The 27,096-nt window shown below is 38.6% G+C and overlaps 1 protein-coding gene and 1 long non-coding RNA gene across 3 annotated transcripts in view; one reads left to right on the forward strand and one right to left on the reverse strand.

Annotated features, from left to right (window-relative positions):
• The window catches only part of Gpc6 (glypican 6), a 1,089,239-nt gene that overhangs the window by 387,397 nt on the left and 674,746 nt on the right, over positions 1 to 27,096 (forward strand). The gene's annotated exons all lie outside the window — the stretch shown is intronic.
• On the reverse strand, positions 24,637 to 26,616 carry LOC129679021 (uncharacterized). The gene is made up of 3 exons (XR_008720464.1): positions 26,555 to 26,616; positions 26,256 to 26,352; positions 24,637 to 24,803 (listed from the first exon to the last, which is right to left on the reverse strand). It is a non-coding gene; the product is annotated as an uncharacterized LOC129679021 (long non-coding RNA).

The following is a 27,096-nucleotide window of genomic DNA, read 5'->3' on the forward strand; positions in this document are numbered from 1 at the left end:
CTGAAAAGCTTCTCTAAAGCAAAGGACACTGTCATCAAAACAAAACGATTGCCTACAGATTGGGAAAGAATCTTCACTAACCCTTTATCTGACAGGGGACTAATATCGAGTATATACAAAGAACTAAAGAAGCTGAAAAGCAGCAAACCAAGTAATCCAATTAAAAAATGGGGAACAGTGCTAAACAGAGAATTCTGGACAGAGGAATATCGAATGGCAGAAAAACACTTAAAGAAATGCTCATCCTCATTAGCCATCAGGGAAATGCAAATCAAAACGACCCTGAGATATCACCTTACACCCATCAGAATGGCCAAAATGAAAAACTCAAGGGACAACACATGCTGGAGAGGTTGTGGAGAAAGGGGAACCCTTCTCCACTGCTGGTGGGAATGTAAACTGGTACAACCACTCTGAAAGTCTATCTGGAGCTTTCTCAGACAATTAGGAATAGTGCTTCCTCAAGACCCAGCTATACCACTGCTAGGTATATACCCAAAGTTTGCTCAAGTACACAAAAGGGATATTTGCTCAACCATGTTTATAGCAGCTTTATTTGTAATAGCCAGAACTTGGAAACAACCCAGATGTCCATCAACGGAGGAATGGGTACAGAAATTGTGGTATTTTTACACAATGGAATACTACTCAGCAATCAAAAAGGAGGAAATCATGAAATTTGCAGGCAAATGGTGGGATCTAGAAAAGATCATCCTGAGTGAAATATCCCAGAAGGAGAAAGACAAACACGGTATATAATCACTTATATAGACCTATAAGATATGATAAACATAATGAAATCTGTACACCTAAAAAAGATAATCAAGAGAGCGGACATGGGGTAAGATTATCGATCCTCGTTTTGAAAGACAGATAGGATGCGCATTGAATATTGACAGGAGTCTACTGAGCGCATTTGAAAAACCCTAACTAGCAGTGTTTTCAAAGCAAAGACTCATGACCAAACCTTTGGCAGAGTACAGGGAATCATAAGAAAGAAGGGGAATTAGTCTGATGAGGAAAGGATAGGAGCTCCACAAGGACCAAATATATCTGGGCATAGGTTCTTTTCTGAGACTGACAAGCAACCAAGGACCATGCATGAATGTAACCTAGAACCTCTGCTCAGATGTAGCCTGTGGTAGCTCAGTAACCAATTGGTTTCCCATAGTGAGGGGAACAAGAACTATTTCTAACAGGAACTCAATGACTGGCTCTTTGGCCTCCCCACCCCCCAAGGGAGGAGCAGTCCTGTTAGGCCACAGAGGAGAGCTTTGCAGCCAGTCCTGAGGATACCTGATAAAACAGGATCAGATGAATGGGGAGGAGGTCCCCCCTATCAGTGGACTTGGCAAGGGGCACGGTGGAGATGAGGGAGGGAGGGAGGGACTGGGAGGGAATGAGGGATCGACACGGCTGGGATACAGAGTTAATAAAATGTAACTGATAAGAAAAAAATAAAATTCAAAAAAAATTAAAAAAAAAAGATCCATCTACCCTTCAGTGAGAGGGATTGATTCTTTGGCAAGAGAGAAGAACTTGGTGAATCTTTTACGAACCTGAAGAACAGTCACTCCTCAGTTAACACGCCTGTGCAGAGCCTGCTGAAGCAAGACCCGCTCCCAGTACATTTGCTTTAACCCCCTCCTCATTTGCTCATTCTGCTGGGCTTCAGAGGATCCTGTGCTTCATCCATCACTCTTCACTTCCTAAGGAAAATAACGCCATCACAAGGTGTCTGCTTACATCAGTCATTTCTTTCTTCTTTGCAATCCATGGCTAAGCAGTAAATAATGATGTTTTATTTCAAATTAGTGCCGGTAAAAAATGGTACCTACAGATACTACTTTCTACAGAATCTATTCAAAAATGTCCTTTGACTTAGCTCTGAGGTACACACATGCTGGCCAACTGAAGAAAAAGCAAAACACCATTAAAGATTTTTCTGGTCCTTCCTCTGCAACACCCAGCCACCCCATCCTCCCACCCCCATAGAATCATGGCAAGGTAGATGGTTAAGAGTATAAGGAACAGAGTTAGGGACATTGTACATGTTGACAGTTTTAAGGAGATCTACAGATTAATTAGCAAATAAACTGACCACTGGAAGTCATTTGAAATTGCTTGTTCATTCTTAAAGATTATTAATCCCATTATGTATTAACCTGAATTCATTTGCTTGGATGTAGTTAAATTTATCAAAACAGTAGCCTTAAACTGTGTTCAGAGCTTATCATTTGGTTTTATTCTTAGTAACTATAAAGAGGAGATATTTTTCACATTGAAAAATGAAAGGTATGAATTGTTTGTAAACTAGCTAGTGAGGTACTTTAGTCAGTTTATCTTGGCAAATTCATTTATAATATCATCCATCTCCAGAAAACTCTTCTATAGTGATGCCATATCCTCAGACAAGTACAACAGCAACAACACTAAGAAAAAGAAATCAAAAGAGAGTCAAGAAGTTGGCTCAGCAACTGCAGTCTCTTGCTGCCTACGTGGGCAACCTGGGTTGGAGGTGCAGAGCCCCCATGAGCTGGAAAGATCAACTCCTGCAAGCTTTTCTGACCTCCACATTCGGACTGTAGCTTGCATACACACACACATACCCATCCTTACCCTCCTAACATGCACAGACACACACATACATATACACATGACACTAACACACACAGACATATACACACATACTTATGACATAGACAAGCACATGACACAGAAACAAACACACTTGCACCCAACAGACACAAGCACACATACACAGACACACAGACATACATAGAGACTCACATATATACATGACAGATAGACACACAATTACACAGACAAAACACAGACACACACATCGACACTGAATAAATATGAAATAGTTTTTAAAGGAATGTACATACAAACTGGTTATAACATTCTCTATAGACCATATGTCAGTCTGCAGTTTTGCTTATTAAAATTTCAAACTAAAGCCTTTGCTTTAATCAGGGAGTCTCTTAAGTCTTTGAGTTTACTTCCTTCCCTCATAATATAGTAATTGCAATATTTTATTGACTATATTCTTTACTACTGCATTCATGAAGTTGTGATGACTGTACATCATAATTTTAGATCCAAACATAATCTATATTGCAGCTTTTTTTTCTCTGTACTGAAATGTCCATCACGGGTAGGAATGTAATCAGAACTCTTGGTTCATTATTAATTCTCATGGGGAAAGAAACTTACAATGAAACATGTTATTGAAAATCACAGTAGGAACCTGACTTGACATTGTAATGGCATTTATGATGAAGCACAGGGCTAATGCTAATGTCTTGTCAACAAAAGTGCATGTGGCATTCCCATTAAAGAGCATTCAATTACCGTAGAGATCCATGGACTCACGGATTCTCCATGACATTAATGGGATTATCATGATGTGGTCTTTGATTTTTTTTTTTACTATCTATCTAAAGTTAATAGGCTAACCTTACTTAAATATCATGTGTGGGAGCTTAAAACTGGGTTAATTAAGTGTCTAAGTGTATGCAAATTTGGGTTTTCTGTGTCCTGTGTGCTTTTGTATTTCAAGGTTAAAAGTTCTTATGTAGTTGCAAGAACATTTCTTTGTGATATGGATATTTCTTCTGTATTTACTACATATGCAAGTATGTGTATAAACACATAAATATTAATTAAAGTATTTAATATGAATAGTCTAGCAAACCATAGATCTTCAATGATATTGCAGTCTCTAGGCACATATGTCTATAAGACATGTGGAAAAGTCTGTGGTACATGGCAGAAAACGGTGAACTTTCTGAGCTATTATAAAAGATGGACATTGAGAGTTTAGGGGAAGGGTGAGACTTACGTAGGGAAGATGGTGGTCAGGGACTATGGGAGTTAAGGGGAAGGCTGGGTGCTCATGTCTGTGGTGGCATGAGGGTTGTCTTCTAGAGGCCTGAAGTCTCAGGACTCATGTGTTTTCATATCTTGGTAACTCGTCTTCCTTCAGTCTGTGATTTCAGTGTGCCTTGTCTTCACTCCCTTAATCATCAGGTTTTTCTTACTGTGACTATTATTCACTGTTATGAGCTATTATTATCATTAGCTCTTTTTCACTGATGGAGATCACTTTTCTTGATCTTCCTGGCTCTGGTTCCCGCACCCAGAATCAATATCCTGCCTGTAACAAATGCCCCTAAGACAGCATCATGATGATCCTGGAACCCTGCAAAGCCCACTCGCTAGTGGCTTTGGGTTAGATCCCCCCCCCCCGGAGCCATCACTTACAGTCAGATCTAGGAAAGGAAACACTTCTGTGCCGAAAGAAGGGAGCCAGTCTCTTGGCTATCAGCTGTGGTAGGGGCTCCTTCCCACAGGTGCCTCAGACATGTTGGCATTTCTCTGGCTGAGACATACGAGCCGCCATTGTATTTTTGCTTCCCTTTTTTTACTTCTGTTGTAAATATCAGCGATCCCCAAGGCCAACCCCCTTCTAATTGGCTTGGGACCGTTCCTATACTACTCAGAACATCTGAGACTTGGATTCTGTTCTTGTCCTGAAACTCAGGAAGATGCAAGAGATGGAAAATGAAGCACTGAGTATCATTTTAGACAATCTATGACCCTGTCAGTTGAGCAAGGACATGGAGAACACATGCAAGACTATATAATAGAGAAATAAGGCACCTCGTATATTTTGTTGAAAGAAAAATTACAAAGAAGAAAAGAAAATCCATTTTTGAGTGGTAAAGTTTCAAGTGCAAAAGAATAAAGTGATTTTATTACATGTGTTCATATAGAAAATAGAGAATGCTTTTCTTTACAGAGCTCATTATTTTAGCAATGTGACTTGGATAGGAAATGATTTGCAATCATCTTTGACCTCTTTCAGCTATTATTTTATTATTTTTGTCCTGAATCACAAATACTGAATGATTTTGTGCCTGATAGTCGGACGCGATACTTGCGAGCCACAGAGGCATTGTGGCACAGACGGATAAAACATTTATATATTCAAAGAGTTTGCTCAGAATTATGATACCTTCATGGTGGATTTTTCCTTTGATGAGAATGAAGTGTCCCTCTCCATCTCTTTTGATTAATTTTGTTTGAAAGTCTATTTTATTAGGTATTAGAGTGGCTACTCCTGCTTCCCCTATCAGAGGACTGGGGGAGGGGCATGGGAGGAGAAGAGGGAGGGAGAGCGGGATTGGGAGGAGACAAGGGAGGGGCTATAGATGGGGTACAAAGTATACAAACTGTAATAAATAAAACAATAAAAATAGAAAAAAAGAGTTTGGCAAATAAGATGCATGCATTAGCATCTTTCCATGGTGCTTCAGTTAAACAAATAGGCTATACTGAAATACACTTCAACAGATAATATTATACCTTAAAATATACAGAACCCTTGCTTTGGAAACTAGCTTCAAGTTAGTATAATGATGTCACTCATCTGAAATTTTTTGTCTTCATCCATTTGTTTATGAAAGTATTCAGATTCTTGCATCAATTTAACTTCCGTTAAGTCTTACAAAATTTCTTTCTTGGCTTTCTTCCTTGAGGACTCCAGAGTTATTCTAGAATGTAGATGAAGCTCCGCATAGTTAAACTGCAGTCACTTCAGTTAAAACATTCCGGCCAGTTATGTCTATGTCACTAAAATGCTATCACTAATGGGAGAAAAATAAAAGCAATGCTTAACCTGTGGTTAAAATGAAACATATACAAACACAATTTTATTTTTAATGAAGTTTGTTTATGTGTCTCGGTGTGTATGTGCACTTGAGTATAGGCTGCTATGGATGCCAGCAAAGGGTACCAGATACCCCAGCACTGCAGTTACAGGTAGTTTTGATCTCCTGATACAGTGCTAAAAACCAAACTCTCACCTGAAAGAGCAATGCAGGCTCCTATGCACTGAGACATCTTTCCAGCTCCAAATCATAATATTTTCAATATGCCTTTATTTCACAGAGCATTCTATAAAATAATGTCTGAGTGTAGCTCTTTCCAAAAGTCAGTACTTTCAAAAGTTACACATTATATTCCTTCCTACAAGACACTGAAACCTTCAGGAGTAAAGAATGCATGTAGCAAAGTTAACTTACAAAAATGAAAATTAGGTAAAATATATGTATAGGATTTTTTTCTTGTCATAACTGTTAAGCATCTTCAATACCATGTTTGTACTTGGCAGAAACATTTAAAGAATCCAGTCTGATATAAGATCATTTTCTTGCCTACCCCTTGTATCTTTCTTATTCTTCCCAGATAGGTTTGATAGGTTAATGTTAGAAATATTACCTATATAATTAGCTTTCTGCACTAGAAAATCCCCCAAAGACATAGGATGAAAGATTATCTGTTAACTTTCTGACACTCTAAGAAGACTAAAGTTAAATAAATAGAAGGCATCCAGTTTACTGCAAATAAGAAGTACATATGTGCCTTCCACTATCCACATGAGTGTGTGTGTTGGTGTCCTCCTTGTTCAGCTCATGTTAGCGTGACATTATGGATAAAGCTTCAGATATTTCCAAGGATATACAATCTCACTTCAGACTCCCTGATCCTCTTGGTCTTACAGTCTCTCTAGCTCTTCTCCTGCAATGATACCTGAACTTTAGGGTTCCTATTACAGATGTATCCCTTGGTTCTGAGTGCCACATCTCTGAACTCTGATTTATACAGTTTTCTGTAATGACCTCAGTATGTTACAAATAGATATTTCCTTGAAGGGGGTCAGTACTACAATTATCTTTCAGTATAAGGACAAATATTTGGAATGTAGTTAGAGATTATGCTGGTTTGTAAAGTGGCAGTTAGAGGTTCTCCTCCAAGATGCCTGATTTCAGTAGCTCTTTCTGTTTGGTTAGGTTTCCAGTAATAGGAATGATTGTCCTCTTGAGTGGGCCTTAAGTCCATTTAGAGAGCTGTTGGTTGCCCCCAAGATATGCTTTCCACTACTGGACTCTTAGAGTAATCAGAACATACTGGTCATTGTTATGGTTCAGATGATAAGGCTCCACATACATAAAAAGCAGAAATTGTCGATCTAAGCCTGTCAACCACGTGTACTTACTTCACTACACCATCAAAAGCCACGTGTACTTACTTCTGTTTTGTACATTCTTTATCAATTCTGACATCAGTCTGGGACATGAAGCATCTTAAGCGTTTTCAGTTCAGTCCCAGTGCTAGATCGTGGAAGGAGTGCATAAGCACACACATTCTGCTCCTAGACTGATGCCTTTCCCTTCACAACCCCACTTTTGAGAACCTGCTTTTGTGTGTGTATTCTAATGACGTGCTGCCAACCCTGATGGTCACAGCTTAGCAAGTGTTCTTGCTTTATGACTTCCTTGAAATATGTGCATTCACAAAACAGGGTCAAGTGCAAAAGCAAAAAGTTCACAAATTCTAGACCTTTGTACTTTTTCAGTGCATACATACATGTGAAGAAATGCAAGAAAGTCCACTCATTGCTTTTTTTAAAGTGAACATTTGTTACTATCTGTATATGTATATATATACATATACGTGTGTGTGTGTGTGTATATGTAACACCCTACTATATTCAAAGAACAGTGGTTTAAATGAAAAAAAGAAACCTTTTGGCTTGTGTTATCAGTGTATAAAATGTAGAGTTAACATATTTCTTTCTTTCTTTTCTCATTTAGTTATTGTAGGTAGACATGTTTGGCATCTTCTGACTATTTTGCTTTGTGGACGGACATCCTCTTTAACTGTTCTCTAGCATGAAACAGACTTTAACAGATAGTACAGAAGCACACAGAACTATAGAAGCAGCTAGGCTCAGGGGAAGCCAGTGGTGAGGCTCAGCTTAGGAGGCAATCACAACCACCATCTAAGATATCATCATAATTTGCTGCAAACTTGATTTCTTTGCGATGTGGAAATCCTGCCTGCAGAGACCTGGGCACCTATCTGAGCAGCTGCAACCACAGGAGAGAGCCAGGTGATACTCTCAGATCTTGATTCAGATTTTTTAACATGACCCCTGCAACCCCAGATATCCATGCCTCCACAAAGTACCCAATACAGACAGGCAATACATCTCATAGTGACGACAGATCCAGTTCCTCCTCCCAACCTGGGTGGCTTCCCTGCTCTGCCCCTGCACAAACTTCTTCATGAACTGCAAACCAAGGATGAAATCAATGCTTTTCAAGTCTTACTTCACCTGGGGAACCATTAAAAACCACAGGTAGGTGGCTATATGCCACTCTTGGCCCATCAAAGCAGACTCCTATGGCGTGAGTCCTGCTCCCAGGGATCCCTAAATGCTCCCAGGCGATGCCTTTGTGCAGCAGAAGCTGAAATACATTGATAAATTCCATCTTAATGGAGGAAAAACAAGGTAACCACAACCACCAGACAACAGTCTAGTGTCAGCAAAGAAAATACCCTAGAAATTCTAGAAGTCTCTCATTTGAAATCAGTTAGAGATGACGGTTTCACACAATTAGTCTACAATAAACAAAATGACATCTTAGATCTTCCTGTTTGTGTAATTTAACATTGTTATGGAAATATTTTCTTGGGTTAATTCGTTAGTGTTTGTCAGTGATGAGTCTTCTTTGATGATGTTCATATATCTTAGTTGATTGCATTTGAGGCAGGCTACAAATATTAGCCTAGGCTGATCACAGACTCACTATGTGCCCCTGACTAGCCCTGAACTCATTCATTGTAATCTTCCTGCCGCAAACTCAAAAGGGTTGGGATTACAAATTTAAGTGCTTTGATACACTGTTAGGTAGAGTCTTTCAAAGCACTTATATATGTAATCCCAACCCTTTTGAGTTTGTGACAGGAAGATTATGACGCTGAGACTCATAACCAAACTTTTGGCAGAGTGTGGGGAATCATGAAAGGTCATCATCTCCTATGACCTGGAGAGGACAGGAGTTCCACAAGGACCAAATATATCAGGGCACAGCGGTTTTTATGAGCCTGTTTCTCCAACAAAGGACCAGGCATGGATATAACCTAAAACCCCTGCTGGAATGTAGCCCATGTTAGCTCAGTATCCAAGTGGGTTCCTTAGTAAGGGGGACAAGGATTATTTCTGACATGAACTCAATGACTGGCTCATTGATCTACCCCTCCCCCCCAAGGGAGGAGCAGCTTTGCTAGGCCACAGATAAGGACATTACAGCCAGTACTGAAGATACCTGATAGACTAGGGTCAGATGGAAGGGGAAGAGGACCTCTCCTATCAGTGGATTTGGAAGGGGGCAGGGAGGAAATGAGGGAGGGAGGGTGGGATTGGGAGGAAAAGAGGGAGGGGTCTATGGCTGGGATACAAGTGAATGACCTTTGATTAAAATTTAAAAAATAAAAACAATACTAATAAAACAAATGTAAGTGCATTCTTAGTTTACACTGCTCCCTTGCATATTGCCATGATAATGTGTGCAACTCAAAAATGATCCCACTCAACTCTCTCCAACAAGCTTGGGCTCTATCTTTTTCCACTACACCAACTGTGCCACTGCCATCAAGTGCTCCTGACTTTACACACGTTGTTGAACTCATGGAACAGGACAGGAGCCTGCCACCAAATTCACAGATTAGAGTGCAAGTGATGCTTATTCTTATTCACAGTCCTGAGGAAATTTCATTTCTCTCCACTGGAAGTAAAATCATGATTTGAGCTTGCAACTTTCTCCATACCTCTTGTACACAGCTTTAAGAAAGATAGATCTTTATCACGTCTGCCCATTTATAGGTGAATCTGGGCTTAAACCAAACTAGCGTTTTTCCTTTTCTCACTCCAATTAAAATCCTAACTGAAAAAGCATGCATTTTACCATGTTTTCAATAAACAATGTTCAACAGTTTGAACAGTTTTGATTTAGGACGTATTTGGTAAGGCCCTGAATATCACATTTTACGTGTGTATGCTGGAACATTTTGACTATTGGTATAAAAATACATCTGCCAAATGAAGTGACTTTTCTTGGAACAGTTAAGTTACTTAAATTTGGTTTTAAATAACCTACTTTTAAAATTATAGCATTTATATTGCTTTATATGCCACTCATAATATTGAAATACTCAGGGGGAGACACTGGATTACTGATTCAGGAAAACACACTGATAGTTATTAATTATGTCCATGCACCTGGTACAATTAGATTAAAACAGTGGCTTTCAGTGAGAGAAACAGACAGTTTGTTTAAACAGTTGTGGGAATATGATGAATGAGGTCAGTGGTTTGCCTATCTAGATTTTTCTCTCTTGGGCTCCACTGTCTTCCCTGAGGATCTTTTGGTTACCAATATTATGTGTAAACCTGTCAGCTTTACATCTGTGGAATCCTAGAATGAATGAAGCTCTATATAGATTTCTGGAGGAAATCTTATAAATCTAAGGCAATCACATGATTATTCTTTTCTCCTAATATTAACAATGCTTGTGTTGTGCTTCCAAGGTTTAGCTACTTCCACAGGGAGAAAGGAATGCCCCGTCCATGCAGCAGTCTCGGTTCCTCTGAAGTTGCATCTCCTTTACTCTTTTCATAGATTCTACGGGGATAAGGGTCAGTTTTTACAATTTTCTATTATTTTCAACTGTATACTCCCTTCCCATGTTGAATTGTCTGTTATCTTTGCTGAGATGTATCATTTTCTCTTCTCACCATTATCTAATGCTCAGATCCACCAGATAATTAGATTTTAGTAGTCATTTTTACTTTTTTTGTTTTTTAAAGTTTTTATTTATTTTAATTTGTATTCATTATATATCTAGATTGTGACACCCTCCTTCATCTCTTCCAAGTCCTACCCTCCCTTCCTCCTCCCTCCTATCCTCTGAATGGGAGAGTCCTCCTCTTCTTTCAACTACGTACTCAGCTTATCAAGTTTCATCAGGACTGCCTGGATCCTCTTCCTTAGCATGGATGCTTTAATCTCATTCAGAATGGCAAACAGGATAAACACCAAAAGTGGCGGAAGAGAGGGAACAGGATGGCAAACTATGATAGAGGGTCCTCTGAAAGGCTACAACCAATAGGGGATTGAAGCAGATCCTGAGATTCATGGCCAATCTTTGGGCAGAGAGCAGGGAGTCTTATGGAAGAAGTTGGGAGGTGGGGAGTAGAAAGACCCGGAGGGGACAGGAGCCCAGCAAGGAGACCAACAAAGTTAGAAATGATTTTTAAAGAAAAGGTAGCTAAACTGTAATTTCTGTTTTTGAAATTACTCTAATTTCTACATGGGGGAGATCCTTCCCTAATATAATCCATCTGTAAACAAGACTGCTTTTAGCGTCTAATGGAACTGAGTCTGTGGAGAAGTCTTTAAATGTAGACTGTCAGTGTAGAACTTAAGATTCCACCAAAGCCAGCTATTTTATCAGACAATGTAAGTTGAGAGTGTCATGCCTTGGAGAGATTGACTAGCTGACAATAGTTTTCTTTTCTTTTTCTTTTTTTTTTTTTTTACCCAAATATATGACCACTAGTTGTTCCTTCTGCCACAAATACCTGTGGCCACAGAGAGATGACTGAATTACAACAGATTCGTGCCTTGACTGAGTTTGAACAGAGTATTCCTGCAGGATCCAGCAAGAATAAAAATTGATGTCCCTCTTGAAGCAGAGTGGTCCAGATGGTGCTACTTTATAGCTGTCTCCAAATACCACATGCAGAACTATGCCTTTGATAAGGGAAGGGAGCGTAAAGGTTTAAATATAGCCTGTTAGTGGACTGTCAGTGACTGATGGATCCCAGTCACAAGCATACAAAAATGTTCTATGTTAAACATGTTTTACAGTCATGGTTGTGAAAATTCTATATCAAGGAAATTATGCACAGGGGGAAAGATGTGAAACCTACCTTTAAAGAAAATCTATGTGTACACTAACAAATCAACCAGATTAGGGAGTGGAGTAGGGCAGAATGATTCACTAACAAACCAGTAAAGTCAGTTTTTTCTAGTAAAATCCACAGCTAAATTTGCAAATAATATGTTAATTTCATAAGGCTTAATTTTTATATAAAAGGGTGAACTTGAGTGTGTAGATTGGCTCACCTTTATATAACCCACTTTGTTAATCTTTTCCTGGCTAAGAACCTTCCACATGCCAAATGATGGCCTAGTTCTTTGAGAATGGCACTGGGGTCACAGCATGGTCAATTAGAACATTTTACCTTTGCACATCATTGTAGATTAGTACTTAGTAAACAAGAGTATAGCTAGGGTCAGGGCATACCCGCTAACTGTACGTGAAATACTTTAAACAATTCTCTGTTGCCCCTTAAGTCATCATGGCCGTACATAATATATTTCAAGAACAAGAAAGTTAAAAAAAATAGTTATTATTTTCCCTTTTTGATTTATTACACATATTTTTGTATTGCTAAACTAAGTCTTATAGGAGAGTTTTAAAATCAAACAATTTTTAAAGCGTTGAGTTAAAATTTCTCATTTCCAAGACAATTTGGGGAGTAAAATAGAGCTTTTAAAGTACTTTGAGGCAATTTACCAGACTATCAAACTTATTCTTCAGCCCTCGACTCTCTTCCACAGGTGTTTCCATCTTACTGCCTGTTGTAGGGAGGCAAACATTTAACTTCTTGGAGAGGGTCATGGGTTGTAGGTTCACATATCTGTGCTATTTATTATGGAATGGTTGTGACAAAAGGCCAAGTTGTTTACTGTCTCCTCCGAATTTAAAAATAAATAAATAAATAAAAGGCTTGATGGGGAAAAAACTAGTTGCAGAAAGTTAAGATTCACTTTGCTTAGTTTTATAAAACCACAGCCATGATTATGGGAAAATATATAAATGCATGCTTTGTCCTTGAGAGCCAATCTGTTTGTCAAATCTGTTCACGTTTTGTAGTCTTTGCATACAATTTACATTTTTGGACTTACCTCTGGGAAGCTTTTCTGTCTTAGCTCTGCCTCTGGATCTGGACTCCAGGTGAGGGATGTTGAAGGAGAATGTAAATCCAGACATGCTCTCAGGACTCTTTTGAACTCTGAAAGACTGGCTTCTAGGGACCACATTCATTTACAGTGAGCTCCTTAGAAGGGAACTGGCAGGCACTGTTTATTCTTTTAAACTGAAGCTTTAGCAGGTTCTTGGATTCTGTGACAGCCATGACCTACTGCTTACAAGAGCAGGGTTGGGCTTTGTGGAGAAAATACTGGGCTTCAGATCTTCTATCAATGGTTTGTTTGGTATTCTACAGCAAACTAGCTGAAAGAATCTAGATCTGACATGAGACACATATGCTCATCTCTAACATAGCGAACACGGGTTCATACGAGACAGCAATGGGGAAATGTGACATGAGCCGACACACAGGGAACTGGTGTTAGATTATGTGAACTCCACCCACCCTTCTCTTGTTCCCCCATCCTTTTCCTTCTCCTCCTATTACTTTTACTCTTACTCTTATTTGTATTTTTATTTGTGTTCTTATTTTTCACCAGAAGGAGATGAAATAAACAGGGGTAATATAGCGTACTGAAATCAGGAACACCCTAGGAACAAGAACATAGATTTGCTACCAAGCTTCAGAGAAGGCTAATATCCCAGTTTTGGTTTTCTTGCTGTGAAGAGACCCCATGATCATGGTAAAGAAAATATTTAATTGTGGCTGGCTAACAGTTTAGTCCGTTATCATCATAGTGGGAAGCATAGTGTCATGCAGGCAGACATGGTACTCGCGAGGGAGCTGAGAGTTCTACATCTGGATTGGCAGGCAGTAGAAAGAACAGTCATACTAAGCTTTGCTTGAGCATTTGAAACCTCAAAGCCCATCCTCAGTGGCACATTATCTCTGGCACTTCTAATAGTGCCACTCCTTCTGAGCCTCTGGCAGCCATTTTCATTGTTAACATTGTGTCTTAGGGAAGTATACATAAGTATGCTTCATACTGAGCACATTGAATGCCATAGCAGTATTCTGATTGAGGATTTATGGGGTGGGTTTACAACCAGTACTATGGATTCAGTCGGTTATTCGGGAGACAATGACATAGACCCCTGTCTCATTTTGGCCATGATGGGAAATATTTTATAATTAATCGCTTCTGAAGAGCCATTCCTGGAGGAAAAAAAAATGGGAGTCTATATATCATGTCTGGGCTGCCCATATGTCAGTGACAGCAGCCATGTTAATTTGCTAAGCTTGGACTTTTCTTAACCCCACTAAATGGTTTGTAATATTGCCAGTTCCCTGAGCTTTTCATACTGACAACCTTATATATTGTACTTATGGGCCTGACATTACTATTGGTGAACCAAACTCATCCATCCAACTCTGCTCTGCTCTGTGGCCCCAGGCTTGTGCTCAAATTTTTGATTCAATGCATGTTCTGTTTCTTTACTTTACTTCTTCTCAAGGCTTCGGTCATTCATAAATACTTAAGTGGCCAGAATGACCCATGGCATTTGACATTCCTCACAGTTGGTCATTCGGGCTCATTTGTTATCACTGAGGGCTAATAATACTTGTAGTATTATTGTAGTAGAAGTTGTGGAAAGAGGGAGAATAACGAAAAGGAGATAATTAAAGATGTCTTCATCTAAATTTTTTTTAAGTTGAAATATTCATTTAAATACATTCTGTCAGGAGCACATCAACAACTAGTAACGGCTTGTTTACTTATAACTCTTAATATCTTCACATTGATAACTTTCAGGACTGTTTCCTGAAGAGACTCTATGATCAAGAATGCAAGAGAACAAACTGAGACTTGTAACAAAACAGAAGCAATACCTCAGACAATGCCCTGATTAGCCGATGAGGTTTGTGTTATACCCTGTGCGTAGTGAGGGGCTTTCTACTTTTCTTTTGACGTCTTTTGGAAATGTGGGCCAGCTATAGCACACAGGCTGGTCTCTGATTCCTGGGCTCAAGTGATTCTCACTTAAACCTCAGATGTTGGGTAATCAGTACATGCCGTTACACCTTTCCACATTTCTTAATATTTGTTACATATTTTTTTTACTACTGAAAAGTGTTAATATAGATATATCTTGTTAACAAAGAAATGAATACATTGCCAATTTGTGAAGATTTGGCTTGCAAAGTGACAGGACATGAGTAGAAAACATTTTGCATTTTTTTTCTCTTTCTTTTTTTTTAATTTTACTTTTTTCTCATCAGTTACATTTTGTTAACTCTGTGTCCCAGCTGTATCCTGCTCCCTCATTCCCTCCCCAACCCCACACTCCCTCCCTGGTCTCCTCCCTGCCCCTTTCCAAGTCCACTGATTGGGGAGGACCTCCTCCCCTTTCATCTGATCCTGTTTTATCAGGTATCTTCAGGACTGGCTGCAAAGCTCTCCTCTGTGGCCTAACAGGACTGCTCCTCCCTTGGGGGGTGGGGAGGCCAAAGAGCCAGTCATTGAGTTCCTGTTAGAAATAGTCCTTGTTCCCCTCACTATGGGAAACCAATTGGTTACTGAGTTACCACAGGCTACATCTGAGCAGAGGTTCTAGGTTACATTCATACATGGTCCTTTTATTTTTATTTTTCCACCACATGCCCTTTGTGTTGCTGGCTAGCAGGGATACATTACAGTACCCAGCCAACAAGTGACCACAGGACGATCTAATGATACCCTAGTGGGCTACGGGGCTGGCAGATTTTAATAGAACTGTTCATAAACTGTGTGGGATAATAAGTACTTTATTGAAAATAGGCTTTGAGTTAGGTGAATTTGACTGGCTATAGACATACATGCATATATATGCTTGTTCTATTATAGATCAAATAGGTTGAACTAAGATGTTCAAAAGGCTAGGTATCTTAAATGCATACTTCACTTTGTATATTCCCAGATTTCAACTGGTTTACCATGACGTCTTCCATTTTAAATTAAGGACTTTCAATACATTATCTGAATGGCATAGTGCCTGCCAACACAATGAAGTAAGCTTTCTTGACTCATGGATAAAAAATGCCCTCAGAGAAGATCTCCACTTTGCCAGTCAGACTTTGATTGTATCACCACTGAGTTCCAGTGGTTTGTTTCTCTAATCAAACTTTATTGCACTGTTCAAAACGCTTGGCATGGATAAACATCCTGATATCGGACTTTAAAGAAAGAAGTTGGAATAGATTGCAGATACAATTTCAAGATTAAAAGCATCAGAACCTTTATATACAAAGATAACCATAGATTGGGTAAGTTAGTAAAAATCTCTAGGTTAAGGAAGAGATCTACATCTTATAAAATCATCTGGAATTGTTATAAAACATTTTGCAGTTTTTTTTTTCTCTACACTTGCAATCAGGAAAATGTTTTCTGCAGCATGTGATCCCTCAGTTAAAGCCAGATGTGCGCACTGAGCTAAGCCACAAGGAAAAGAAAACATAAACAGCTATAGTATTTTTCACGCTATATGCTAATCTAAGAATGACATGCAGAACTTCGAGCTGTTTGGGGGAGTATTTTGGGGAACAGGGAAATTTTGTTTTGAGAAGTGTTTTGTATGTAGCTCAGTCAGGCCTTCAAAGCACTGTCTTCCTATGTCTGTCTGTCTTCTCAGCTCTGAAGTTAAAGACATGGGCTGCTGTACCCAGTATTCTGTTCTTATTCTCGCTTATATTATTCACTAATTACACATGGAGATCAGGTCAGTTGTGGTTATTAGCAGGACAGGGCTTGAGAATCCAGCATTGATCACCTAGGTTTCCAACATTCCCTGAGAAATGAAAAGTTCTGCAGCCAGATTCTCATAGATCCATCTTATCCCATATATCATTAATGTGGCTTTGGTAAGATGGAATTAATCTCTTCCTGTTTGGTTTCTAGACACAACAAGATTATATCAGCTCATGAACACTAACATAATCTTGTTCCTTCCATACTCAAAAATAGTAGACTATGAACTGTCCCAATGTATGTCACCCTCCATTTGTCACACAACTCCTGTTCTCTCAATAAAACTTTATTAAATTGTGCCTTGACTTACATTGAGGCTATACCCTAATAGTATCACACAAAATTGAAGAAGTCATAAGTCCAAAATACAATAAGTGCACCTAACCTTCTGAGCATCCCACTTTAGCAACATGGCACAGTGTAGAATGTCAGTCATTCCATCTGAGACCCTGTGACAGACTGAAAATGTCAGGACTGTGGTTAGCTGCCTCTGTTTAGCAGCACAGGTGAGTGTCTATTACATGCTGTTAGACCAGAAAAGCCTGAAATTCACAACTAGAGATATTGTTTCTCCTGTGTACTCCTCACATGGTGCATAGCCAGTAATAACTCAGTCCATCTGAAGCCAGGGAACATCTCCATATGAATTGTCTAACATAGTGCTTCCTCATAGAGCAGAAAACTTGATGCTTATCATAATGATGTTTATCATAATGAAAATGATTATGATGATGATATCTGAAATTGGTAGATTTGATTCATGTGAAAGTGCAATGGCATACTAGGACACTTTTACAACGCATAGACTCAAGTGATTGAGTAAACAGGATCATGGGATCAAGGCTGCCCTGTCTCAAAAAACAAAACCCAAAACAACAACAACAACAAAATATAAATGAGGTAATACAATACCTTCAAACAGAAATAAGCCATCACAAGATTATGCTTATCTAAACACCCTTCTATTTTGCTTTCAAAATACTAAAAAAAAAATTAATAATCTTCTGTTTACATCACCCTGTCATGGTTTCATCATGATAGCATGCAGTAGCAATCCCCACCACCACATTATAGAACACTTGCAAGAGAACCCTGACCCTAGAGAGAGCACCTGAGTGGTGTGGTTTCTCCTCTCTATTGACCTTTAACTCTGTACATTTAACTGTGGAAACCTGCTTTAAATTATTTATACTCTTTTAATAATTTATGATGCTATAACTTCCCTTTGAAAACACTAGAAATGTAAAATAATTTATTCACAATTTTCAAATCATCTCTTTAAAAGCAGTGCTTTATTGATAGGCAAATTAAATAAGAATTTTATCTGTGTTTATATGTGTCCTTTACTGCCCCCTTCCCTCACCTATTTTGTGAAGGCATTTGAGAACAGTAAAGCTGACTAGGAGAGACTGTGATCAAAACAGAAAGTTCCTTCTGGTTTCTACAGAGATCACATTCATCAATTCATGACCTAACCTTTCAGATCCCAGAAATGCAAACTTCTCTGGAAATTTGGGCTTGCAAGTATTAAGGATTTTGACATGTTATCATCCTGGGTTATCTACATAGACCTGAATCCAATCGTGAGAGTCTTTTTAAAAGCCCAAAAGGTGCAAGCTGTTGAGAGAGAGAGGGGTAGAGAGAGAGAGACAGAGACAGAGACATACCGACAGACAGAGACAGAGAGAAAACTATAGGAAAACTGAGGAATTAAAGTGATGCAGCCACAAGCCAAGGACTTTCAGGAGCCCCTAAAAGATAGAAAATGACAGTAAGAATTGTAAAGGGGAACCTGGGGGAGGGGTGTGGTCTTGCCTCTCGCTTGATTTTAGGTTTCTGACTTACTGGACCCTCGGAAACTTGTTCCTACAACACTTGTTCTTTTAACATGGTAAGTTCATGGCACTCTGTTATGGGCAATGGAGGAAATGGATACTTCTGGTTAAACTGATTGCCTGGAAATACATTAGCACATGTAGTCCGTGTGTAGAAAATCAACATGAAGATACAGGGCTAGCATGCAAAACATAGGAGAAGACAGTGTAAGTGATTCTACCTGTGAAGTCGCCTGCACTCAAGACATTGCTGGAGTTCGTGCACACATGTGGTGTAAACCATCATTCATAGCTGAGGGTCCCTGAGGCTCTGGCAGTGAAGCAAAGGCCTGTGCTAGGGACAGTATTGAGCTAAGTGAAGAGGGTGAGAAAAACATCCTGTGAGATCTAAGAAGGAACAAGCAGGTGCTGACAGGAAGGTTAATGCAACATGCTTGCAGGAAAGGGAGCGGCAGCGTCACATAGCTCAGCCCACTGACTTCAAGGGGTAGGACATGCTCTGACCCCAGGAACATTAAATAAGCTTCTGAAAAGAAACGAAGACAGACCAAGCACACATATTCCCTACATTTAGATATTGATCCATTTGCTAACTCACATCTGGTAAAAGATGCCACATGCTCAAAGGTCTTTAGCAGCCTATTTGCAAGTAGGCCTGCTTTTCCTTTCAGAGGAGGAAGGTGGTGGCTGCCTGTTTTGTTGCTATCAGCTCCAGTAGTTTAGCACTCTCTTACAGTTCACAAAATGAGAATAAATTGCCAGTGTAATCAACAGGTGACCCATTAAGGACTTGAGTGCAGCTATGTCTTCCTTTGGGATAGATACTTTTACAGCCAATAAACCCAGCCTTACCAGCTCCCAGCCAGCTTGCTTGCCATAACAAAGCCTTTAATGCAAGTGACTGACACCCAATAGAGCCCCTCCTTAGGTTTCTACAGTCAATATTGACCTAAGAACAGCCTCTTCCACAGGAATGAGCTGCAGTGTTCTGTTAGATGTTCTTGGACAAAGGTGCTGTTCATAACCACCATGTTTTACTGTGGACTTGAATTTGAAAGGCAAATTCAAATTGTTTTTAAAATTTGCTACCTGAAATGAAAGAGATCCACTGAATAGCTTTTAAACTAATGTTCAAAAATAGTCATCTGGCACAATATTAAATGTTTATGTCCATGAGGTATGTCTCCAATTTAAGTACTAGCTAATTTAATAAAACATTAAAATTTTGACTGAGAGGGAGAATGATATTTTCTGGTATCTGCTTAATACTTTAAGGGAGGCAAAGTGAAAGAACAATAATAATATTCAGCATGGAAATTATTTGAACAGTAATATTGTAATTATATATTGATTTGGGGGAAATGTTACTGTAACATTTATCAAGTTATGTGTCACCCTTACTAATGAGTTTGCAATCTCTATGCCATTAATAAAGTAACTCATTATGTAAGTTACCTTTAAGGACTTAATGGCCAAGAAAAGCTCAAACAGGAAGTGCATCGTCTCTGAGTTGCTTGGGAAATACTGGATAGATAGAGGGTGAGAAGTGAAATGAAGGACTTGTTTGTACATGAAAGATAAAGCTATTTTTTTGTCCTTTGCTTTCTTTCTAGATTGTTATTAAATACATTTTTAAGTGACAGTTTTTTTAGTATCACAGCATGCTAACATTGGAGCATTCATTTCCCTTCAACTCTAATTTTAAAGTGAAAATGCTGGGCCTCTTCCTCTGTCTTCTAGACTTACATTTTCACATATGTTTACAGTATTGGCAAAGCAAAGGATCATTTTGCAGTCATCTGCATAAGGTCTTTCAATGGTTGTTTTCCAGTTGCCTGGAGTAGAACTTGCCAAAATGGGCCTCATGAATGTTATTTCAAAGGGTTTACTGCACACTCTAGGTATTTGAGTAGTTGAGTTTGATACCATTAGATGGTTCCCTGTCCTGCAATATTTCTTAAATCCATTAATAGACTGCATACCAGATTTATTCAGTCATGCCAACTATGTTTTTTTCTTCTGCAGAGCATCTCCTAAGTGAGTAAGTGAGGTTCAAGAAAAGGCTCTTCTTGAGGCAAACGCTGGCCTTATTAATAAGTGCCTTAACTCTAAAGATGAAATGCCTTCAAAATTTGACCCCTCGTTTTTGGTTCAGCTTCATATATCAATGTCAGCAAGTATGTTCCAGATTACAAAAAGAACTAACTACAGTAAACTTTCTTACAAAGCTGTTTAGCTGTATTCCTTTGGGGGATATGTCTGCTTTGCATAACACCACCTACGTTAAAGTGCTACCATAGGACGTTTGTGCTCATTCGCTGTGCTGGCTTCTCTGACCTTCGTATAGCCTGCTGCACCCAACCTTTGACCTTCTCTACCACGATCTTTAACCCTGATCCTCCTCCCATTGGCTTGGGCATCCCACCTACGAAATTCACACTTATGTTTAGTCTGAATGTGAATTGAGAGTTCAGATCTAAGTCCAGCTCACTGACCTTGGGTCAATGTTCTTAATCACTCTTATGCCTACTACGTTGTCACTCCTCAGCAGACAAGGTAAAGGCATGATGACATGCCTAGATGGCACTCTCTTCCTGTAAGTGTAGGGCATCTACACCAACCTTGGGACATTTCATTCACAGCTCATCCTAGAGAGATTCAGTAAACTGACTTAATGAGAATGTCGTTAATCAGTTTAATGTAGCCTGTGATTAATTTAATAATGCCATGAAGGAAATGTTTAAAAATATGTTCTACACGGATGAACAAGGAGTACAATAAAAAAGTGCTAAACTGCGTTTCACTTGGAGTATGTGTGGAGCATTTTGTCATCATATGTGGTGTGTGTGTGTGTGTGTGTGTGTGTGTGTAGAGGACATAGATAAATCTGTTGTTACCCAGGAACCATCCACATTGTTTTTTTAACACAAGATAGAGACTTGGGGCCTGGTACTTGCTGATTGGGCTAGGCTGGCACCAGCCAGCCCCAGGCCCTGCCTTTTGTGTCCCAGCATGAAGATAATGGAGATAGATTACAAGTCCACTTGACCACACCTGACTGTGTTGGTGTGAGTGCTAGACAGAACGCAGTCTCCATACTGACATTGCTGCAGCCCCTTGGATGTTTTATTTCACAGTGTTGACAAGGTGTGAGCCTGTTTTACTAGTCATGTATAAGCTCATGAGAAACACCACATACATTGTAGCTGACATTTGGATATAAATACTGAGCCTGTAGCTCTGCAGTGGCTTTGTCAGGCATCTAGAAACATCACAAGTGATTTTTCCATAGATATTCATTTTCTAGTCTTTGTCAGAAAAACTGCTATTCTCAGTGAGCCAAGCATGGGAATTCAGTGACAAATTAAAGTATGATTTTTGATGATACGTAATAAAATATAAAATAAGAAATCTTAAAGTGGGACTTTTCCTCTAAAATTTGTATCGGTTTTCCTGTGTTATCTGCTTTTTAATATAGTATATTAGCATTGGACGTAAAAATAAACAGCACCGCTTTCAAATAGACTCTTCTTGGAAGAGAATATATAAAAACTCAGATAGGTATCTGGGATCTATCTACCCATCATATATATATTTGTATATATGCAGATATGTACATAGCTGTGTATATATATGTACATATATGTATATGTTTTTCTGTGGATGATAACAAAATGACAGACCAAATTATAACATAATTTATTTCGATAAGTAAATTTATAGTCTCATGATAATCCTTTGTCTGCTAAAATAATCTTTTCAGTGAGGTAAACTACAGACTTCACTGTTTTGGTAATTATTTGTTATTTGATGTGTAATGATTGCACATACTTATTAGGTACAGTATAATAACCAGATCTATAATTATAATGTATGATGTAAATCAGTGAGCATTTCCATCTCACTAAGCATTCGTCCTTACTTTTACAGAGCACATGAGAAACCACTGTAAACTATAGTTCCGTTCAGTGAACCTCAGTTCATCCCTTTTCTCCCTTATATTGATACCAGCAAGCCAACGGGGTGTCAGATGTGCTCCCCTCACTTCCTTACCCACAGTGTGAACCCCCTTCTACTTCAGCATCGGTCCCTATCGCTTCTGGAGTTCTCTTCCACAGAGTCATATAAAAGCAGGTCTCTCTCCTATCATGTCAATTTCATAATAATACTGCCTCTACATAGCATAGGACTATCGCTAAGATTAAATGTAGATCTATTTTTTTGCCAAAAATAAAGATCACTATAGAGCCAGCAGTAATTCATAGAGGCATGATGGCATTTAAAGGACAGACAAGTTGCAGTCCATGAACTTTACTCTTGGATGTCACTATAGCTGTGAGCAGAGGTCAGGGTCTACTTCTCTAAGAGAAAATGCAGGAAGAGGTAAAAAATTTGAATGCTGTGTTATTCTTCTTTAAACTGTACTCACTTGTTTATATCACAAAAACACATTGTATTGGCCTTTTAACTTGAACCCAGAGTAAAGGTTATATGAAAGGGTGTTGGAGAAAAAAAATATGATCCATGGGGATTCAGTATTTGCCTCGTTCCTGGACTAGAGCTTGACTAAACCATTATTTAGTTTCTCCCATTTTTCATAGCTTCATTTTGACTCTTTTCCAAGACAAAATGAATTTGTATTAAATTTCTAATGCAGTTTGCCTGTTCAAAATGTAGCATTGTAGTTACAAGCAAGTACAGATTTCCTATATTCACACATTGAATTTGAAAATAAGTATGTTGGAGTTTCAGCTTACTTTTTCCAAGTGGCCTACATTTAGCTTTTTACTTTTGTATTTGTATATGAACTTAATTCTGCTAGAACATAGTAGCAATTTGATTACCACTTGAACTCAACAGTATTGGAATATACAAATCAGAGTTCTGTGTAAGAATTCATTAGAAAGCTTACAATTTTACTTATCCAAAGTACAGTCCTTAAGGGTAGACAACAAGCTTTGCTGAAATGATAACTTACATAGGAGAATGAGGAGAGTATGGGGTCTGACAGTGTGCAGGATAAGTTACAAGAGACCAGTGTTAACAGGGACATTGCAAACGGTAGGAAATAAAAGGAATGAAACAATTTGATACCACACCTGTCAATCAAGGTGACAGTCATCAAGCTGAGAGTTACAGAGATCATTTCTATTTAGTGTATATCTATGATATATATATATATATATATATATGATCTCTATATATATGTGTGTGTGTAGTATGTGTGTGTGATAGACTTGTCTCAAAGAGGATCTAGATCAACTTTTTTTAATTTTTAATTTTGAGAAAATACCCATATCCTTCCTAAAATTAATGGGTTCCAGTCAACTGCAATTGAACCTAATTTAAAATCCTATCTTTGTATTTAGCTATTGCTAAGGATGTTCAGTTTCACTCTTTCCAATAAAAAAAATCAAATCAAATAAACCTGTTCTGTCTGGTGATTATTTACTGTAAACCTTACTGCTCTAAAGTGTTTAGATGTTTATAAGATACTCAGTTGAAACCATCTTGGCTAAAATACATTTAAAAGACAACAGAGGCATGTATCACTTTTTTCCATTTCTGACTGTCAGCAGAAATCAGAGCCAACACTCTCTTTTTCTGTTTGATTATTCTATTGTGGACAGAATGAGGAATGCTGGAGACATACATGCTGATTTAGTGTTGTGCTGATGAAACCATTCAGGTTGTATGATGTGTCGTTTTTCACTACCGCCTTATCAAGGTGTTTCAGCTGTGCCCAAACCAGTCCTGGTAATTGCTTTAGTTGCTTGTGGCAAAGTTATGTCAATGTCAATCCCTAAATGACTTTTGACTGTTTCATGTCAGATGTTCTCTCCGAAGAAAGACAGGGTAGAGCAGTTTTCATGCTTGGGTATATGTGTTACTTCAAACTCTAAATAGACAGACTGTGTTCTGTTCTCCCAGTCATAGGTTAAATGCAAATGCTAGTATTTTAGGTTTTTATATGAAGAGAATTCAAGTTCCAAATTCTCTTACATTGTATTTTCTTATACGAAGAGCTTTCTCTCCTTGGACAAAGGGCTTCTGCGTTGGCCACATTAAACTACTCATTCAGGCTGTTCCACAATTTATCAAGAGAACAGAATGCACTGGCAGACCTAAAGAAATAGAAACAGAATAGAAAGTCTGGGAATTTCTTGGGAAATTGATGGAGAGGATGGGTGAGGTGGCAGGGAATACTGGGTGGAATATGTTGGTTTTAAGAAGGACTCAGCACACAAATAGAAGACTTCCCTCCTTCCATGTTAAACATCAGGTGATAATGTGTAGCCTCATTGTGTGAATCAATACCGTCAGTGCTCTGAAAAAGAGAGACACAGGAAAGTTAGTGCAAGGACAGAAGGTGTAAGATTTGGGGTGCGCATCTTCATGGTTTTCAAATGACAAAACCACAATCAATTCACCTACAGATGCCATGGCATTGCATGAATCATGTCCCTCATTCCCATTTCATACTCTATGCTTACTCAATTTAAAATTTCTACTTTCTTTGTATAGGGTATAGGCAAGCAAGTTTAAGACAGTCTTTTTAGGTAATGGTGGACAAAGACAATATTTTTTCCTATTCTTGAGTGGATCATGAGGATATTAAATGCTTATTTGTACTTGGATATTAATAACTAAAGATCATAATTTTCTAAGCCCCATAATGTTACTAACAGCACGAATAATTACTTAAAACTTATCCAAATAATTGAGGCCAGTAGCAACCTAGCATCCGTTGATATTATTAGTACAGAGCAAATTCTACTTGATTGACAAATCAGCAAGATGTTACAGAAGGCCAGAGTAGTTTAAACAAATAGCTACAGCTGAAATACTATGTCAATTCTGAAACTTCACTGCTTAAGAGAACTAATCTTACAAGGTAAGATTACTTCAATAAAACCTATAAATTTGTTCAATAGTTTTTGAACTGCAGATAGCTCATAGAATAGATTGAATAATATTGATATAGCTGAATGTTCTTCTGTTAATATTTAAATTTCATACTTTATTAATTTCTGTGGAGCAAAACGTTAAGATAAGTACTAAAAGTTATTTAAAAAAAATATTGTTCCTACCTCTGCTTCATAATTTTCCAGTTCCTATACTAACACCAGCTACAACTTCCAAAAAGATAATTATTCTGTTTATCTATGCCTCATGTCATTATAGACATACAGATGTGAAGGTCTATCTGTATTTTGGGTTTCTCCATTGTCTTTGGATTTTATGCAAATGATATGGACACCTCAATGTCTTGCCTGCTCACTTTTACTCTCTCATTAGCTGTTGCAGAGATTTCCTATGAGTACATGGAAAAGCTTTGTTTATGCTTGCACATACAAAGCATTCTAAACCATGGGTAAATCACATCTTCTTTACAAAAATCGATACTCAGACAGTGCTATGTATGTGTGACTATAGTTTTAGTAGAAATTTAAGGTATGGTTGAAATATTATAATACTTAAACCAAATGTGCTTTTGAAGTATGTGTATACTACCTTACTCTAACTAAATTAGGGCTATGTCCAGTAGACAGTGTCACAGTTTTGCTTATTACTCGTGGTAGTGTGCCTGGTAACAGTTACATACAGATGATTGTAAGCATACAGACACTGCTCACTTACCAGCAGAGCTCAAGAGCTCTTTCCTCCTCTAGATTTCCTGGTCCTCTGGCCTCTGTCATTACTAACTTCTTCAAGATTCCCTGTAATATTAAGGAAATTCTGGCCTATAGCTGCCAGTATTCTAACCAAATAATCTTACCTCATTATCCATATTGATGCCCCACACATCACAGCTTGAATGTCAAACAAAGCTCCATGGTGAAGCTCTCTATATCTTCTGGAAGGTTTCTGAGCTTCTGTACATGTCAGAAAGAAGGTAAACCTAAAGTTATTTTTACAAAACTGTTTATTTCTCAGTTTCTCTGTTAATCTAGCTGTCAAAAACTTAGAGACTCTTTTATATTTGTTTAGTATTAAGTGTCACAATACAATAGCTGAGCAGTTATTGTTCTATTCTTAATCCTCTAAGACAATCTGGCTAACTCCCAGTGTACATACCGGAGATACATGCACTTTGTAGCTTTCCTGCTCCAGTTTGCTCTTTCTCCTGGCCCTTCCTGGACATCTGCCTGTAGGTGAATATCTTCCTTCCTCCTCTCACTCTTTCTCCCCTGGCTGGCAGGAAGTCCGGCCCTATTCTCTCCCCTGCTCAGTGATTGGCTGTTAGCTTCTTTATTGACATATCAGGGGACAATACAATATTGATACAGAAGGTTCTCAGAACAAGGCTTGCAACTGGATGTGGGGATACGGAAATCAGCGCTTGAATTACCCAATAACTTTATGCCTGCAGCAGACTGGCTACACGGGCTCAGCCTGGACTCTTACTTTGCCTTTTACTGAGCTGACAAAGGGCATCTGCCTGTTCACTTTCCTCTTCTCGTTGTTTCTTAATTCAGATAAAGGAGAGCCCTGGATCATACCCAGGAAAGGCCTCTACATTCCTGAAAAAGCTTCACCCTGATTTCCAAACTGATTACTGGGCTTACATGCATACTGTTTTTCCCCAGGGAAGAAAAGGCCGTACATTCCGTATGCAT

This window comes from Psammomys obesus, unplaced genomic scaffold (genome assembly GCF_907164565.1).
Source record: "Psammomys obesus unplaced genomic scaffold, mPsaObe1.curated_primary_1811, whole genome shotgun sequence".
In the NCBI taxonomy this organism is placed as follows: domain Eukaryota; kingdom Metazoa; phylum Chordata; class Mammalia; order Rodentia; family Muridae; genus Psammomys; species Psammomys obesus.